General features: G+C 39.4%; 1 protein-coding gene across 2 annotated transcripts in view; it reads right to left on the bottom strand.

Moving 5' to 3' along the window:
* LOC124863393 (gap junction gamma-1 protein-like) overlaps window positions 1-19,805 on the bottom strand; it is a 61,759-nt gene that overhangs the window by 9,664 nt on the left and 32,290 nt on the right. Inside the window, exon 2 of one of the 2 annotated variants that reach the window (XM_047357753.1) lies at window positions 1,071-1,197. The exons of the other annotated variant lie outside the window; for it this stretch is intronic. The gene's annotated coding sequence lies outside the window, so the exon portion shown is untranslated. The remainder of the gene's footprint in view (window positions 1-1,070; window positions 1,198-19,805) is intronic. 2 annotated transcript variants of the gene reach the window in all.

Raw genomic sequence — 19,805 nt, 5'->3', positions numbered from 1 at the left:
TTCACTGAATAAAAGTCAACCCAAAAGCTGTAGAAGTGATAACTGGGACTGTTTGAGGGTCACTGCCATGGTGCCCTGTCCCTCTGTTCTGCCGCTGGCATCCTCAGGCTTCACTGATGCCTCACTGAGCCCCTACCTAGTCCTCTGCAAACCGCACACACCAAACTAATCTGTTCACACAGAAGCTGGCCAAACATCTGTCCATTACAAGCCCTCGGATCATCATTAGGGGGTTAGGACTAAAGGTTCTGTTGCTAAGAAACAGATGTGTGTAGAGATAGCTGTTTTAAAAGTGCTGTGCACCGATTACTGGTTTAAAAAGCAAGTAGGAGTCCTCTGTTACTCGGGACTGGAAAAGCTCTATTGTTAGGCATGCCGAGATATTGAAATTGTCAAAAGAGGAAAAAAAAAAAACACAGCTTATCTAAAATGGGACTCTTATCAGCTTTCTGGTTGTCACTTTGCTTTCTAAGGAGCAACTTTGTTCAGAGCAGTTCTTGAAGTGATTAAAACCATGAACGCCAGGAGGGGCTTTGCACCACAAAAGATGTTCATTTTGCCTGACTGCATGGGGCACACATTGAAACGTAGAAGTTAGATTTGTTGCAAAATATAAATAAATTCCAGAGCTGAGTGGGCTGTGAACCCTCATTTGGGCCTCTGACCCACGAAACAAGCTGCACAAAACATAAAGGAAGTAACATAAAGCATGCTGGAGAGTAAATCTTAACTGAGAAATGAAGTCTTGTTCTCAGTCTTCTCGTCTTTTCTCTGCATGCATGAGGGAATTTTTAAAAACCCCTCATTAATGTTGTCCAAAGGGAAGAATTACAACGGTAAACAGGTTCCATATGTCACAGGAAGAGTCTGAGGCAGGACCCTCTCAGTGCACATCTGTGCCCTTTGGTCCAGTTTCATGCAAAGTAAAAGTACCTCAGAATAATCTTGGTAGCAGTCAAAGTGAGATATCCCTATGATTACAAGTTCAGGAAGAAATGCACTGTTTATATCCAAAAACTGCTTTTAGATGAAAACAAAACCACAAAAAAGTGGCAAAGTTGCGTACTCACTCTTGTCCTCTCCCAAGTTGCAGCTCCTGTGTCCTTCTTCAACGTGAGACCCCCCATCTCAGTCTCCTCAGCTCACTCGGTCCTCTTTACATACTTGTATCCTCAGCTGACATCTATTAGCTCTGACCTAAAACCAACATCTGCATCTCAATGACAAAGAAAAACTCAAAACGCGCACAGCTCGCCAGTGATTCTCTTATGGACAGCCTCAGTGTGTGCTTAACCAAGTGTGAGCTTTTTTCTTCTGAAAGGGAGCGGAGTGAGGGAGGCAGAGCATCTTGCCTCCCTCCCTGTGGTACTCACAATGGTCCTCAATTACACCCCTCATCCCCTGCAAACTGGGTCATGGTTAGGGGTGGTGGTGATGATGATGAAGACGAGGTGGTGGGGTTTTTTAATACCCCCTCGAGGGGTAAAGGGAGGGAGAGCCTTGGAATAACAGACAGCAGGAACATGAGAGTGGAAGGATCCATTTCATTTGAAGGTAAATACGACTCAGCTCAGACTCTGTGAGACCTCGGGCCACCTTAGGCGAACAGGGGACAAAGATTTCAGGACGGGTCAGGATGTAATTAGGAGTTTGTACTTTTAAAACACTATATGAGCAAATCTTAGATGCCAGCTTTAAAATGTGCCTTGGGGAATATTTTCTACTTAAAAGAAACTCAATGAAAAGAGCCTTGGTGTTTTTGTAAAGCAAGGACATTGCTGAGAAGACGTTTGCTGGTAAAAATACATCGCCATAAAGTCAGAGCTGCAACTATAGCTATGATTACGGAAAAGGGAGGCAGAAAGAATACAGGAACTTTTATGGGCAATTTAGGAGTGAAGCTTTACAGGTCTTGTGCAAAATGTGCACAATAATGCAAAAACTTTTCAAATCATTTAACACTAATAAAACTGTACACCTACCAAATTATTAATGTTCCTGTTAAAAACTGACACTTAAACTCAACATTTCTAAGAGAGAAAATGATTTCCTAATTTTGTTGATGTATTCTGCTCAACAGTTTTTAACCATACATGTTTTAGATTTCCTAAATCTAAATTCTTGCCCTCCAGAGCCATTTAAGTCAGGCTTTCTAGTGAGAAAACGATTTGAAAAAGGCAGCCTATGTTCTCCAAAATCCAAACATGTGCAGCAGTAATGATGCTTTTGCAGATGTGCTGGTTACAAAATTATTTTACTCTAGTGCACCGATCTGTCCATCTATTGACTTCCTCTTAGCTGAGATCCTGTCGTTGAGGTAACAGGTCCAGGAAGGAAACCCAGACATCCCTCTCCAAATTATTCTGAGGGTTCCCAAAGCCAGGGCAGAAGGGATAAATAAACTCTCCACAAGTTTCCAGGTCAACCTTGGGGTATTTTTCCATGGAGGACATGCCAGTAAAACCTTCCAAGAGATGCCCAAACCTCCTAACCACCTGAGACATTTTGATGTAGAGGAACAGCAGGTCGACTCTGAGCTTCCTCCAGATGACGGAGCACCTTTCTTTAAGGCTAGGCAAAGCCACCTTTTTGAGGAAGCTTGTATCCAGAATCTCATTCTTTTTGATCACAAGGGAGAGGGCCAAAATGCAGATAGAGAGCCTTACTGTTTGACTCAACACTTTCGTTTGCCTGAGGCTCTACATATCCATCCATCTTCTGCTCCATCCTACCATCACTTGTAAACTAGTCCTTGATTGAGGTAGCGACTTATTTACAGCATAAAAGTCTTACACCATAATAGTCCACCTTTTTCCACCTAATAGCATTCAGAAAACACCATAATCTTGCAGTTACACCCACAAAATCCCACGGTTGACACACCAACTGCCTGCTCCAGATATACTAAACAAGAAGACTTGAAAATCAAATCCCAAAGAAACCCTCAACATCTCCATGGGAGTAAGGCTCTGGTCCACTGTTCCACAGCCAGGATGAAAGCTGAACTATTGCTTCTGAATCCGAGGTTGTCCAACCCTTCAGAGTTTCCTTTTTAAGAGCAAACATGACAAGGCAGAATGGGAGCTAACAAAAGATCTAGTGATAGCAGTTGGAATATCCCTCTTCAGACTAGAGGTCCCAGCCTGAATGATTTTCTGAATGAATACCTAATTTCAAAGTCTCTGTCTCGCATTTAACTATAGACCATTTTAAATGAGACCTGTACTGTTAAGGGTTAATATAATGTAGCCCTTTGCTTGGATTTTCTATTTTCTTTTTATTAGCAGCTTTACCTGAGGGTCTAAAAATCTTGGCAAGCCATTACTGACTCTGAGTTCAGCTATTGACAATGTTTTACTGGCATAATATGTTGTAAATATAAAAGCTTTTGGTTGGATTCTCAGGATGGTTGTTACTAATATACAGTATGTTTGGGGTGTTGTGAAGTCAATTTGCTTTTTTTCTTCAATATTACATACTGTATGTAATAGAAAAGGGGGTTCTCTGCAATGTTCATTTTTCATTCTGCAAAAAAAATCAATGCAATTTATTTCCACAGCAAGTTATAGGGAAATTCCCAAGATTCACGTTTTAAAATCAAAATTATTAAAACTTAAAGATCTCATTAACTTGCAGGAAGCAAAAACGAAAAAAACAACCTTCTACCAGAAAACATTGGAACATTTTTCAGTGAAAGGTTATGAGTTATCAGAAATCTTTAGTAAATGGATCAGAACCACAGGCTTTTAAGTTAGCTGTGATTAAACCTTTACTTAAGAAACCTTCGCTTGATCGAGATGACTTGAAAAATTACCGACCAATATCCAATCTTCCATTCTTATCTAAAATTCTTGAGAAAATAGTTGCTAATCAAATGTGTGAGCATTTATACAGCTATGACCTGTTTGAAGAGTTTCAGTCAGGCTTCAGACCTCATCATTGCACTGAAACAGTTCTGCTGAAAGTCACTAACGATATTCTTATGGCCTCAGATAATGGACTTGTGTCTGTTCTGGTTCTGTTAGATCTCAGTGCTGCATTTGATACAGTCGATCATAATATTCTCTTAGAAAGGCTGGAATATGCTGTAGGGATCAGGGGAACAGCGCTAGGCTGGTTTAAATCTTATCTGTCTGACAGATTCCAGTTTGTTCATGTAAATGATAAATCATCTTTAAACTCCAGGGTTAATTGTGGAGTACCACAGGGTTCAGTACTTGGGCCAATTCTCTTCACTATATATATGCTTCCAATAGGTCAAATTATTAGGCAGCATAGGATACATTTTCACTGTTACGCTGATGATACTCAGCTTTACTTATCCATAAATCCTGATGAACCCAACCAATTAGATAGACTACAAGCATGTCTTGAAGATATAAAAACTGGGATGACTTTACATTTTTTTGCTTCTAAATTCAGACAAGACAGAAGTTGTCGTCTTTGGACCAGAGTCTTTAAAAAAGAGACTGCTTAGTCAATCACTTAACCTGGATGGCATTACATTGACCTCCGGTAATAAAGTAAAAAACCTTGGTGTTACTTTTGACCAGGACATGTCATTTAAATCCCATATTAAACAGGTTTCTAGGATTTCCTTCTTTCACCTCCAGAACATTGACAAAATTAGAAATATCCTGTCCAGGAGTGACGTTGAATAACTAGTCCATGCATTTGTTACTTCAACGCTGGACTATTGTAATTCTTTACTATCAGGATGTCCACAAAATGCAGTTTAAAGCCTTCAGCTGATTCAAAATGCTGCAAGAGTTCTGATGAAAATTAAAAAGAAAGATCATATTTCTCCTATTTTAGTTTCCCTTCATTGGCTCCCTTTTAAATCCAGAATGGAATTTAGATTTCTCCTCCTCACATATAAAGCCCTTAATGATCTAGCTCCATCATACATCAGAGATCTGATTGTTCCATATGTTCCTAACAGGGCACTTCGTTCTCTTCGTTCTTACTGGTGGTTCCTAGTCTCTAGAAGTAGAATGGGAGACAGATCCTTTAGTTATCAGGCTCCTCTCCTGTGGAACCAGCTCCCAGTTTTAGTCCGTGAGGCAGACACCCTGTCTACTTTTAAGGCTAGGCTTAAAACTTTCCTTTTCGATAAAGCTTATAGTTAGAGTGGCTTAGGTTATCAGGGAGGGAGCCTCCCTCCCTCCCTGTTGGTTGGAGTAAGGGGGAGTCAGGTTTAGCCTAAACCGGCTCAGTTATGGTTGAGGTGCAAACACACCCTCCATTTCTGCAACCTGTATGACCCCTTCTCTTTTCCAATGGTTATAATCAGTCTGACAGAGAGAGGTATCCCAATCCTTGTGGTTTTTAGTATAACAATGACCATCAGTGGGACCCTTTGTGGGCCTTGAGACGACATTGTTGAAAATAAGCACCGTTTAACTAAATAATCTGAACTGAAACTTTCTGTGTAGTTATACTGCTATAGTCTTAGGCTGCTGGAGGACATAATGACCACTTTCACCCTCTTCGCTACATTCTCACACTACTCTCCAATTTTGCATTATTTGCTGTTATTTCAGCTTTTAACTTTATGTTTTCTCTCTTTTCTCTTCCTAGAAGCTACACCTGGCCTGACTCTGTATCTACCTGTGACACCTTTCTGGAGAGGGGCATCGTCCGAGCTTCTGCTGGCAACAACTTAATGCTCATCCTCAGTTTGAACAAGCCAGGAGCCAGACGTCTCACATCTAATCTCTTCTATTCAGTAAATAATCTGCCAGCAGCTTCGACCTTCAGCAGAGAACATGGAGTATCAACAACAATGATAACACTGCCTCCAACAGCACCAGCAGAAACAATCAGCCAGTTGGCTGAGAAAGAGAGGTCATCACAAAAGGTCTCCCCGTCGAAATCCACAGGAGGAGAAGTGAACCCCCCCCCATACCCCCATCCCCCCAAACCCAGACCCAGACTGACACCCCCGGTAAACCCCCCTCACCCCAGACCCCGACCCAGACCGCACAGAACTCTCCCATCTCCCCACTGAGCCCACTTTTTGCTTTACTGGATTCTGATAACATGAAAGGAGCTCTTAAAATCGGGACCCAAATGGCTCTGACATCTTCTCCATTCAACACCCCCCGTGGCCGAGGCCCTGCTACAGGACCAACATCTTCCAAATGCCGCAGAGCTCCACCACCAATCTATCTCCTAATCAGGACCTTCAAATCACTTCTCTGTGATACAGTCTGGGCCCCAGTGGTAACTCTATCAGAAATGAGCCCCTTGGGCCCCTAATAGGAGATAGTTGTAAAATCTCTGTGCTTATACGTGACAGAAAGAACAAAGCCAAAAGGATAAGAGACAGTAATAAACAATCAAGAAAAGCCATAAACTGTCAGGTACAACCACACACAAAGTTAATATCAACAACTAAGTCATATAAACGGGCTTTATTGAAGATTAGATCTCTGTCAGGAAAATCATTTTTAATCAATGACTTCATTACTGACCGCGATCTTGATGTTATGTTTTCAACAGAAACATGGTTACATGAATTTAATGAAGCTCCCATTCTGATAGAGGCGACGCCTCCAAACTATAATTTTCTTTGTGAGAGCAGACAGCAAAGAAAAGGTGGAGGGGTGGCCACTTTGTTTAAAGATTTATTAGAGTGTAAAAAAGTATTTCTGGGCAAATTTGAATCTTTTGAATATTTGGCTCTCCGGGTAAAGAGCCCTGTCCGAACCATGTTCTTGAATATTTACAGGCTTCCTAAGTCCAAAACAAACTTTATCAGTGATTTTAATGAGCTTTTATCTGTGATATGTGTTGATTATGACTGTTTAATCATTGTTGGAGACTTCAACATTCACATGGACAATCCTGAAGACAGAAGTCCAATAGATCTATGTGACACTCTTAGAACTTTTGGTTTGACTTAACATATTAAATAGCAAACGCACAAACAGGGACATATTTTGGACTTGATCATCACTAAGAGTCTAAACATTTCCAAGGTATCTGTAACTGATGTTGCCCTGTCTGACCACTTTTCTGTTATTTTTGAAAGCATCATCTGCAATGACTCAGTTTGCCATGACATAATAAGAAAACGCATCTTTAAGGACGGTGCTGCTGAAACCTTTAACCAGATTTACTCTTCTACCTCCACTTTGCCCTGTAACACTGTAGATGAGATGGTAGATAACTTTCATTCTAAAATCTCGGACATCATTGATTCAATTGCTGCAATTAAAGTGAAAGTCGTTTCTGGGAAGAAAATGTTTCCGTGGAGAAGTGTTCCACCAGTCAGAAGTGAAAAAAAGGAGTGTCGACAAGCTGAACGCAGGTGGCGAAAGACAGGACTCCAGGTTCACTATATTTTCTATAAAGAGAGACTATACAGATATAACCTACAACTGAAAAATGCAAGGGAATCTTTCTTTTCTGAGATCATCAGCAAAAACATTAACAATGCTCGTGCATTATTTGCCACGGTCGACAGGTTAACAAACCCTCCTGTAACTGTAGCATCTAAACTCCACTCTACCAGGGCCTGCAATGAATTTGCTAAATTCTTTACTGAAAAAACCCAAAAGATCAGAGAGGCAGTCAGCACATCCACAACAACTCCAGTACCAATGTTGTCTCCAACTAGAACTGATTTTGACAAAATTTCCCAATTTCACCAAATAAACTACAAAATCTTAGAAGAAATCGTTCAGCAACTAAGCTATTCTTCCTGCTGTCTCGATCTCTTACCCACAGCTTTCCTTAAGAAAGCTTTGCCTGTAATAACATCTGATTTAACACAAATAATAAACACGTCCCTTTTGTCAGATGTTTTCCCTCAGGCCCTAAAAACAGCAATTATCAAACCTCTATTGAAAAAGAGCAACTTGGACAAGCTGCTACTACAGAACTACAGGCCTATATCAAACTTCCCCTTCATCAGTAAGATTATTGAAAGAGCTGTGTTTCAGCAGTTAAACAAGTTCCTAACAACGACCAACCGGTTCGATGTCTTCCAGTCAGGCTTCCTGCTCACCACAGTACAGAGACTGCTCTTGTCAAGGTGTTCAATGACATCCGTATAAATGCAGACTGTGGAAGAACCACAGTGCTGGTATTATTGGACCTTAGTGCAGCATTCGACACTGTTGATCACTCCATTTTATTAGAGCTCCTGGAAAACTGGGTTGGCCTTTTTGGTACAGCACTCAACTGGTTTAAATCCTACTTGAAGGACAGGGACTTTTTTGTGTCAGTAGGTAACTTTACATCAGAGAGCACAAAAATCACATGCGGCGTTCCCCAAGGGTCCATCTTAGGGCCCCTCCTATTCAATATCTACATGCTCCCCCTGACTCAGATTTTAATAAACAACAAAGTAAGTTATCATAACTATGCAGACGACACACAGCTATACGTTACAATGTCACCAGGTGACCATGAACCCATTCAAGTGCTGGATAATTGCTTAGAAGAAATCAATGCATGGATGGGCCTACATTTTCTTTAGCTGAATCAAAACAAAACTGAAGTAATAATCTTTGGACCGAAGGAAGAGCATATATAAGTTAGCACATAGCTTCAGTTAATACAGTTAGAAACCACCAGTCAGGCTCGAAACCTGGGTGTAGTGATGGACTCAGACCTGAACCTTCAGAGGCACATAAAGACAGTAACTAGGTCGGCCTTCTATCACCTAAAGAACATCTCCAGGATTAAAGGACTAATGTCCCAGCAGGACCTTGAAAAACTAATTCATGTGTTCATCTTTAGGAGAATTGATTACTGCAACGGTGTCTTCACAGGTCTGCCTAAAAAGTTGATCAGACATCTGCAGTTGATCCAGAACGCTGCTGCCCACGTCCTCACTAGAACTAAGAAAGTGGAGCACATCACCCCGGTTCTAAAGTCCCTACACTGGCTCCCTGTAGCCCAGAGAATAGACTTTAAAATACTTCTGTTAGTCTATAAATCACTGAATAACTTAGCACCAAAATACATTACAGACTTGTTGTCAGTGTATCAACCACCCAGACCTCTCAGGTCTTCTCACTCAAATCTACTCTGCAGAACCAGAACCAAAACCAAACATGGAGAAGCAGCTTTTAGTCCTTATGCTCCACTAATCTGGAATAAACTGCCAGAAAACTGTAAAAGCACTGAAACCCAAAGTTGCTTTAAATCAAGATTAAAAACTTGTTTGTTTAGAGTGGCCTTTGACAGTGCCATTTAGGCATGATTAGTAGCGTTTTCAGTCCAATTTTCCTTTCATTTTCTTGTCCATCATTCTATTCTCTTTATTTTATTTAACTTTTTTAAATTACCTCTGTTGTTTGATTTTATCATTTGATTTGTTTTTCTGTGTCTGTATCTGTGTTTATTTGCTTTGTGATTGTATTGTAATTGAATGTACAGCGCTTTGAGTGTCTTGTTGCTGAAAGGCGCTATATAAATAAACTTACCTTACCTTACCTTACCTCTACCGATGATCCACATGGCCCTGTCTTTTAGTGTTTAACCTGTCTCTCTCCTAGACATGGTGATTGACTGAGCTTTTACTGTAAGTAATTATATGTGCTCTCTTTCAGACTCTAACCTTGAAAACTGACTCAGAGTTTATCTGTTCTTTCTTTCTAGGTGAAACGACTAAAGGAGCTACATCCATTAACATTTACTATTCCTTCCCATAGAAAGTACTCCTGGATCAGTGCTTCTTTGTTCTCTTTGTGTCTCTGCTCTGTTCTCTCAAACCCCCAGTCGGTCATGGCAGATGGCGGCTCACACTGAGCCTGGTTCTGCTGGAGGTTTCTTCCTGTTAAAAGGGAGTTTTTCCTCTCCACTGTCGCTACATGCATGCTCAGTATGAGGGATTGCTGCAAAGTCAACGCCAGTGACTGTCCACTGTCTCTACACTGACTGGATGCAATCTGCTGGGTTTCCTTAGATAGAAAAACTTTTTATCCAATTTAATAAATAACTAACTCTGACTGCACTGTTCAATGATTAGGACTAATTGGAATGTACAGGTCCTTCTCAAAATATTAGCATATTGTGATAAAGTTCATTATTTTCCATAATGTCATGATGAAAATTTAACATTCATATATTTTAGATTCATTGCACACTAACTGAAATATTTCAGGTCTTTTATTGTCTTAATACAGATGATTTTGGCATACAGCTCATGAAAACCCAAAATTCCTATCTCACAAAATTAGCATATTTCATCCGACCAATAAAAGAAAAGTGTTTTTAATACAAAAAACGTCAGCCTTCAAATAATCATGTACAGTTATGCACTCAATACTTGGTCGGGAATCCTTTGGCAGAAATGACTGCTTCAATGCGGCGTGGCATGGAGGCAATCAGCCTGTGGCACTGCTGAGGTCTTATGGAGGCCCAGGATGCTTCGATAGCGGCCTTTAGCTCATCCAGAGTGTTGGGTCTTGAGTCTCTCAACGTTCTCTTCACAATATCCCACAGATTCTCTATGGGGTTCAGGTCAGGAGAGTTGGCAGGCCAATTGAGCACAATGATACCATGGTCAGTAAACCATTTACCAGTGGTTTTGGCACTGTGAGCAGGTGCCAGGTCGTGCTGAAAAATGAAATCTTCATCTCCATAAAGCTTTTCAGCAGATGGAAGCATGAAGTGCTCCAAAATCTCCTGATAGCTAGCTGCATTGACCCTGCCCTTGATAAAACACAGTGGACCAACACCAGCAGCTGACACGGCACCCCAGACCATCACTGACTGTGGGTACTTGACACCGGACTTCTGGCATTTTGGCATTTCCTTCTCCCCAGTCTTCCTCCAGACTCTGGCACCTTGATTTCCGAATGACATGCAGAATTTGCTTTCATCCGAAAAAAGTACTTTGGACCACTGAGCAACAGTCCAGTGCTGCTTCTCTGTAGCCCAGGTCAGGCGTTTCTGCCGCTGTTTCTGGTTCAAAAGTGGCTTGACCTGGGGAATGCAGCACCTGTAGCCCATTTCCTGCACAAGCCTGTGCACGGTGGCTCTGGATGTTTCTACTCCAGACTCAGTCCACTGCTTCCACAGGTCCCCCAAGGTCTGGAATCGGCCCTTCTCCACAATCTTCCTCAGGGTCCGGTCACCTCTTCTCGTTGTGCAGCGTTTTCTGCCACACTTTTTCCTTCCCACAGACTTCCCACTGAGGTGCCTTGATACAGCACTCTGGGAACAGCCTATTCGTTCAGAAATTTCTTTCTGTGTCTTACCCTCTTGCTTGAGGGTGTCAATAGTGGCCTTCTGGACAGCAGTCAGGTCGGCAGTCTTACCCATGATTGGGGTTTTGAGTGATGAACCAGGCTGGGAGTTTTAAAGGCCTCAGGAATCTTTTGCAGGTGTTTAGAGTTAACTCGTTGATTCAGATGATTAGGTTCATAGCTCGTTTAGAGACCCTTTTAATGATATGCTAATTTTTTGAGATAGGAATTTTGGGTTTTCATGAGCTGTATGCCAAAATCATCCGTATTAAGACAATAAAAGAGCTGAAATATTTCAGTTAGTGTGCAATGAATCTAAAATATATGAATGTTAAATTTTCATCATGACATTATGGAAAATAATGAACTTTATCACAATATGCTAATATTTTGAGAAGGACCTGTTTGTACCTGACTTGTGTGAAGTGCCTTGAGACAACATGTGTTGTGAATTGGCGCTATATAAATAAAACTGAATTAAATTGAATTGAATTGAATTGAATTGAATTGAATTGAAAGGGAAGGGGGTTTTATATAAATGCTGAGATGGTTTTATGGTGCAGGCTACAAGAAGAAGTGTTTGCACAACTATATGGAGTCGTTTGGGAGTGCAGCATGGGAAATTTTAAAACCATTTAAAAACTAATATTTGAAATTAATATTTACAGTGTATAAGGGCTTTTTATGTCTGTTTTGAAACAAGAAATAATTACATATACAAATAAGGAAAATTAAGCAAACCTTTTTATTTCATGCTATGGAGACAGTGTGGGAATTAATAAAACTACACTTCTTTCCATCCATCATCAAATGTTTACACTGAATCTGTGAGTCAGTCATCTTCTATACTGCTTCTTCCATAGTGGGTCATGGGGAAGCTGGTGCCTATCTCCAGCAGTCTATGGGAGGGAGGCAGGATACACCCTGGAAAGGTCGCCAGTCCATCGCAGTGTCCAAAACACAAACAACCATGCACACACATTAACACACCTAAGGGCAATTTGGAGAGACCAATTAACCTAATGTCTTTGGACCGGAGTACCCAGAGAGAACCCATGCAGAAAGACCCCCGGCTGGGAGTCAAACCCAGGACCTTCTTGCTGCAAGGTAACAGTGCTACCAACTGCGCCACTGTGCATCCCTCTGTGTCAGGATGTGAGATTTTGGACTTTGTTTGTGGTTTGGTGTTTTGTTTTACTAGATGCTCTTGTTTGAAGTTTTGTATTCTTGTTCATCACTTTGTGTTCTGACAATTCTGGTTTCCTTTTGCCTCCCTGTCTGTTCTCCTCTCATCATTAGTTTTCCTCTTTTAGTTGTTAATTACTCAGTTTCTGTTCCCTTTACATTCATTGTCCCTCTTAGCTCTGTTTCTTCTGTTTATCTTTATTCTCCAATTCCTCCTTTAACAGGTTAGCTTTAGTTACTGTTTACTTTTATTCTAGTCATCTTTTCTCCTGTTCTGCTTGGGTCTGTGTTTCTCCTTATTGGTTAATCTGTTTCACCTGCTCCCTCTGCCTCCCAGCCTCCTTGTGTCACCTGCTCCCTGTTCCTCTGATTACCTGCCCTATTGTTTCTTGTCCACCTTTGTCTGTATTTAAGTTTGCCTTCGTCCTTTGTTCCACGCGGTGTCGTTATGTCTTTTCAATGTCCTCATGAGATGTCTTTTGGATTTTGTCCTTGAACTGGATAATCTTGTCACCCTGCACCTCGCCTGCATGTAAGTGGACTCGCTTTAAATTAAAGGAGTTTTTGACCACCTCTCTGCTTTTCTCCGTGCTTGTCTGCCTTTTGGTCCACCACAAAAATAGAACTATGACACTGTCATTTTTAAATATCGCTTTGTTCTATTTGTTTTATACTGCATTGTTGGAAAAGGACTGTTTAATTCTACGTGATTTACATTTTCAAAATAAACCATAAATGCTGAATATTAATTTATTTACTTGTTAATACTGCTATTACTTAAAATGAGAGGAAAGGAAGACATTACCAATTACCAATTAGCAATAACTACCAGAAAGTAATTAATTTTAAATAGAAATTTTAAAAAACTTTCAGTCACATTTAATCCACAACTTCCAGCTTCTCCATGCCCTCCTCACTCCTCTCTTCTTCTTTTAACATCGCTCAGCATAGAGTCATAATCATACAAAGCTACGAACAATAAAAGATGTCCATCTGATATCAGCCAAATACACTCACCAGATTCAAATTAGGACAGCTCCTTATCTCAGCCTCCATTCTTATCTTTCTCCTCTGAGTGTATGCCAAGAGTTCAGCCTATGAAACCCCTTTAAGTACGCATGTCAGACAAGTTCCATGACTTCTTTCAAATATACATATTTTAATTTGCAGCAATCAAACTCTTTGACATAAATGTGAAGCCAAGAAGTGATGAAATGTGTGTTCCACTGTAATGAAACATGACATCCTCAGATTTTATTTGATGTGCAGTGTTTCACAAAGATTTCTTTAATGAATTCTGCTCTTAGTGTTGGCAGCAAGTATATCATCAGCCCCAAATAATCAGCTATAGGTTGGTGAACTTTGTGATGGCTCTGCAGAATGAAGTGCTGCTTTATTTGCCTGAGAGTGTCTGACATCCCACTTCATAGTATTTCCAACACTCAAATTTATTTGCAAGTAATAAACTATAAATCACAATAGTGGGGGATGTCTTTGCAGACTCAGTCAGCAAAGTGGGAGAGATGATTTATTTATTCAATCTTTTGCTGTCGTAATGTGAGAAAAGCTCCCGTTTCTGTCAATTCGTCTTACCTAGATGTATGTAGGGTTATAGCAGAGCACTTATCAACAGATCAAAAGGGTCTTAGCTCAATATATGCGACCGCTTTTAAAAGATGCTTCAAAGAGAGAGTGGCAGTACAACGTCAGCACTTGGTGGCCTTGAAGTAGAAATCTAGTTTCTTTTGTTGACTCATGAAAGTATTTTGTTTGATATTGAGCTTTCGGGAACAGTAACAGCTCATGACGCAACTTGTGTTGGAAATTATGAGTCCTATGCATTTAGTTCTGGTGGTATCCAAGCATGTTGTGTTATGGTCTGAAATGTGAAATAAAGCAGTAACCCATGCCCAACAAGATGAAGACACCAGGCTGCACCTAAATGTTGCAGACTGAGCTAAAGCAGTAACTCTGAGGATAACATCCAATCTTGTCATTTAAAATGGGAGAGGTTGATGTTCATTATAACCCTTGAGGCATCGTTAACATTTAGTTACAACTTTAAACCTTAGGTCAAAAATGGTCCCATTCATAAAGGTGTGATATTAGTGTTAAATTTCAATATTATTTCAACTACTTCAGACCTAAGCACAGATATAAGGGTTTTTTATTATTATTTATGTAGATTTTTAATTTTTTATGTCCTTTTTGTCATGACAGCCCCAGACTTCTCTTCCAAAATGTGATGCCAACGTGTTATAGGAACCCTCTGGTAAGAACCCCATTTTTTGAAAAATTGTGTCTAAATGCATGTACTTGTTCAAACTTATCTATATTTATTTTTGTGAACTTTGGATCATCACACAAGACAAACAGGAATCAGGAAAATTGTCATTCACATTATGGGCTATAAGTTGGAGAGAGGATATGATTAAACAAGTTTTACTTCTTCATGCTCTTTTTCAGATTTTGTTTCACCAATTAAGATCACGTCTGAGTGTGTATAGACTTACAGATATGTACAATTGAATATTTTGTTTAAATTATTTACATTTCTAAATTTATATGTGATATGGCGTTGAGTTTAAATGAGTTTAAACTCAACGCCATATCGCCAATGAGTTTAAACCAATGAATATGGATGTGTTGATTGCAATTTTTCAGTTTTAAAGTTATTGTTCACAGATCACTTTTTGATCTCTTTGGTGGAAATCTTTCTGAAATAAATTCTGGAATTCTGAAAAAAAAAAAAAAAAAAAAAGCAAAACAAAAGCAATTTCAAACATGAGGTGTAATTTCAGGTATGAAGTTATTAATAATTAATAATTAATAATTAATTACATTGCATTTGATGCATTATTGATGCAATATTTATTTATTTTTTAAACTCCCACTGTTAAGCAATAGTTTTAAAAATGGTCCCTCATAAAATTGTTCTAAAAATCTAAATTTTAAACAAAATACTTTTTTTTCACTTTCAATATATCAAATCTTTTCAAAACTTCATACCTAACCTTAGATATAAAGTTTTATATTCTGGTTGGCAATTTCACCTCATTTTACATTACCTTGAGCATCTTTAATCTGCTCCAACTCAAAACCTACCGTACTTAGACACTTTAAACCTGGACTTGATTATTCTACACTAATAGCAGAATCCTATAAACACAATTTGGGATTTGTGAAAGCTTTATTTGATTTGAGAAATGTAATAAAGGGCCATATCAGTGCTTTTTTTTTTTTTTCCATTTGGACCATCTTAGAACTGGTCCTGCTCCAAAACTTGCTCCAAAACCTGCCCTTTAACTGTTTCCCGAATCAGAAGCTACAACTGGAAGCCAACTTCAGCTTTGTCGCTTCCTTCTGGGTCAAAAGAAGAGCCTCTGCAGAAGCGAACTGGTGAGTCACGTGATCAAATGAGCGCAATTTGATTGGCTAAAAGCTGCTCAATTCTTCTTCTTGAATTTTGTTTGGCAGGTGTCATTCAATGTTAAGATCCATTATCAGCCGCTTGACTCGATCTAGTGCTGATTGCTTTGGCATGAGTCACCACAAGGTCAACACATTTGCAGGTGAATTTCTGCAGGTGAATTTTTGCATTTGAATTTTTTCAAACGAATTCTTGCAGGGGAAATTTTTGCTGGCAAATTTTAAGTACAAAAAAAAAATCACATGCATAATTCCACTGGATAAAAATTCTGCGATATAAATTCAATCTCTAAAAAAATGTCTGATTCTAATTAGACTATTTTACTTCCACAGATACACTACCAAATTAATGAATCCTGGAGTTACGATCACTCCCATCTGCAGGCTGCAGGTGTATAGTTTTGTGTGGAGAAATATGACTGGCCTGCACAGAGTCCTGACCTCAATCTTCTTGAACACCTTATAAAATCATAAAAGATAAATTAGAGCGGAGGCTGCAATTCGGGTTTTCTCACCCAACAATGAACACTCCAAGCCTTACAGAATAGTTAAAGTTGCTATTGCTGGCAACGGTGGGTCTATCAACAAATTTCACCTTATAGAATAAGAATAGGATATCATCAAAGTTCATGTATATGTAAAAGTAGACCTTTGGCAATATAATGGATGAAGATTTTTTCTCTTAAAAAAAACGTGTTTTATACAGCTCCACTGCAAAGGCACAACAGTTTTTATTCTTGGTGCTGAACGCAGCAGGGATCCAGCATTTCAAATCCTCAGCCCCTTTACTGTTCATGAGTAAGCTATAACTGACAGCAGATAGATGGATTGAGAAGATTGGCGCGGCTAAACTCGCCTAATCCTTCGCATTCTGGCTGGGAAACCAAACTAATTCAGTTAATTTCACACAGCACTGTCCATGTAAACATCAAAGCACTTAAAACGGAGGATAGAGTGACAAATTTGTCAGTTGGCTTCTTCTTATAATTTCTCCAAAATGCTTCTGCTCAGGCCATTAAAGAAATTGCTGCATTACAGAGTTTTAGTGTGACAAGTGGCTATTGATTTGCACTAAGCCTGAGAAAGCTGAGCCCTAACCTATTGGGACAAAGTGTATCTTTTAAGAAGATGAGTCTGATCTTTTGGACATGTGTAGTCTGACTTTAACTGCTAACGCTAAAAGAAAGAAATTGGGACTAACTGGAACAGATGCAAGATTGTTGCTCATAAACAAATTAATCCAAACTTAACATCAGGTTTTTGCAGTGAGACGTCAGTTTTTACCATAAAGTACCAGCATGAGAGATTTGTCTGCAAAGAGCAGATCTGGGAAACGACACAGAAGGACATAATTGTCTGCTTATTTAAAATGTTAAGCTTTGTAAAGATCAGAAGCACTACTTTAAAGATTATCTCAGGGATAAATAAAATTAAGACTGTGAAAATATTTGTACAATTATGAGCAACGAAGAAACTTTTCATACAGAAATTATACACAGGTGCAACTCAATAATTTGGAATAAATTAGATTGTAACAATTTCACTTAAAATTAATATTATATGAAATTGGAGATGAGTTGTTAAGGAAGCTCAGGTTGCTTTAATAGCAGCATTCAGGTGATCTCTATTGTTAGCACTGGTATTTCTCATCTTCCTCTTTTATAACACTCCATAGTTTTTCTATGGGATTCAGGTCAGTTTGTTGCCCAATCAAGCACAGAGATACGATGGTCATTAAACCAAATATTGTTACCTTTGGCAGCATGGAGAGGTGTTAAGTTCTGCCGGAAAATGAAAATCAGATCTGACAGACTAGCACTGACTTTAGACCTAATAAAACCAAGTGGACCATCAGCTATCCAAATCATCACTGAGAGTGGGAATTTTACACTGAACCTCAAGCAGCTTGGATTCTGGGTGCCTCCACTCTTTCTAAAATCTCTGGAACTTTGATTTCCAGATAAAATTTTGATTTTACTTTCATCTGAAAACAGGACTCATGAGCAGCAACCCATTCTTTTCCCTCATCATTAGGGACCCAAATATTAAACTGAGTAGTGGGTGGAGCCAGAGACTTGTGGCCTTAACGGCCTCATTCGTGTACTTAATGGCCCTGTTGGTGAGATTGTTCTGACCACTATTTACAAGCCTGATCCTACCAACCCATGTAAAAAATTAACGTAGCCTTTTGGATGACAGAAAAAATGTCTTAAAGAAACAGGAGAAGTTTAGTGTCCTTCAGTTGAAGCATTGAGAAACCAGTTGTTACTGAGATGCTACACAATGTCCGCTCTTGTAAAGTGGTTAATCTGAATTTCAGTGTTAAAGATGCGACCTTTCGTTCAAGACATTTGAACTGAAACGCTCCATCATCTAGAGCTCTAGTACATCATCATGAAAACAGAGGGCACCGAAATTTAAACTGGCGTCCTCTGCAGTAAACTGCTCTACCACTGAGCTATACTCTTCCTCTTCTAACTGAACAGGTCCTAAACCCAGCTATTTGGATTTATGTGCTCAATTTATTCATTTACTACACATAAAAAAGAGGATCTTTATTGTTTAAAATTCAGAAGTGCTTGAAAAGTGAACTGTGCTTCAACAAGAGCAACAGGAGACCTTTGACTTTCACATTCCTGCCAACACAATTTTTATAATTTATGGTCAACATTTTGATGTGCAGAGTCTAAAGGCTCTGTATGGTTTTCACCTTTCCTTTTATCTTTCTAACATCTTTCTAACAATCTCATTTCACAAAAGATGAAATTTTGACTATTTTTTGTGTTTTAGATCCTGTTGTGTTAAAATTAGGTGTAAAGTAATGCTGAATCGCTTTAACTGTTACATTATTTGGTTGCAGTCAAAGTTAAATGATGTCTCCATTTTTCCTCTCCACAGTCAGGTTAGGTGTTCTTCTCTGAAGGCTATTGGTGTTTCAGTTGTTTGCTGATTATTTGGAAAGATAATAAAGATTAAAAATGTTAGAGTAAAAAAACAAGATCTCAAGCTCCACTTGAGTTATAAACCAGAGTATGGATTAGTCTTTTAAAGAGCCTTTAAACTTCCTGAGCTCTGAACTGTTTTTATGAGAAGGTACACTGTTCTAAAAAGGAGCAGTAGCTGCAAAGGTGAGAGACTCTGTAACCATAAAAATGTAATTATTCCTTTTAATGAAAAACACAGAAATCAACCATTAAATCCGCAAGACCTAAAAGATACTATCAATTCAAATTCAACCAATAAATTGTATGAGCACAGACACCGGCCACTTTATTCGGCACACCTGTATAATTGCTTGTAAACACAAACAGTGAGTCAGCCAATCATGAGGCAGCAGCTTAGTGCATTTAGACAAGCAGATGCGGTGAAAACGACGCAAATTTAACCCAGGCATCAGAACGGGCAAAAAAAGGGGGTTTAAATGACTTTGACCATGTCAGGGTTGTTGGTGCCAGACGGGCTGGTATGAGTATTTTAGAAAATTCAAATTTCAATTCGTGAGGTTTACAGAGAATGATCCAAAAAAATATCGATTTAGCGTCGGTTGTGCGGTCAAAAACGCCTTGTTTATGCCGGAGAATAATGAGGCGGACAGGTAGAAAGATAGAAAGGTAGCAGTAGCTCAAAACACCCAGTCAAAACATGCAGAAAACTACCTCTGTATCCACAACATGCTTACCCTGAAGCAGATGAGCTACAGCAGCAGAAGGCCACATTGGGTGCCACTCCTGTCAGCTTAGAAAAACTGAGGCTATACGATTCACACAGTTCATCAATACTGGACAATAAGAGACTAGAAAAACATTGCAGAGACTCTGATAAGTCTCACTTTAAGCTGTGACATTTAGATGGTAGGGTCAGAATCTGGGACATAGATCTGTCCTGCCTTGTATTAATGGTTTAGGCCGCTTGGTGTGGGGGACATTTTCTTGCTACGTGTGAGCCCCCATTAGTAATAGCTATCATCTAAACAACACAATGAGG

Source organism: Girardinichthys multiradiatus, chromosome X (genome assembly GCF_021462225.1).
Source record: "Girardinichthys multiradiatus isolate DD_20200921_A chromosome X, DD_fGirMul_XY1, whole genome shotgun sequence".
Classification (NCBI taxonomy): Eukaryota; Metazoa; Chordata; class Actinopteri; order Cyprinodontiformes; family Goodeidae; genus Girardinichthys; species Girardinichthys multiradiatus.
The sequence above is the reverse complement of the archived record's forward strand: the minus strand, read 5'-3'. Positions and strand labels throughout refer to the sequence as shown.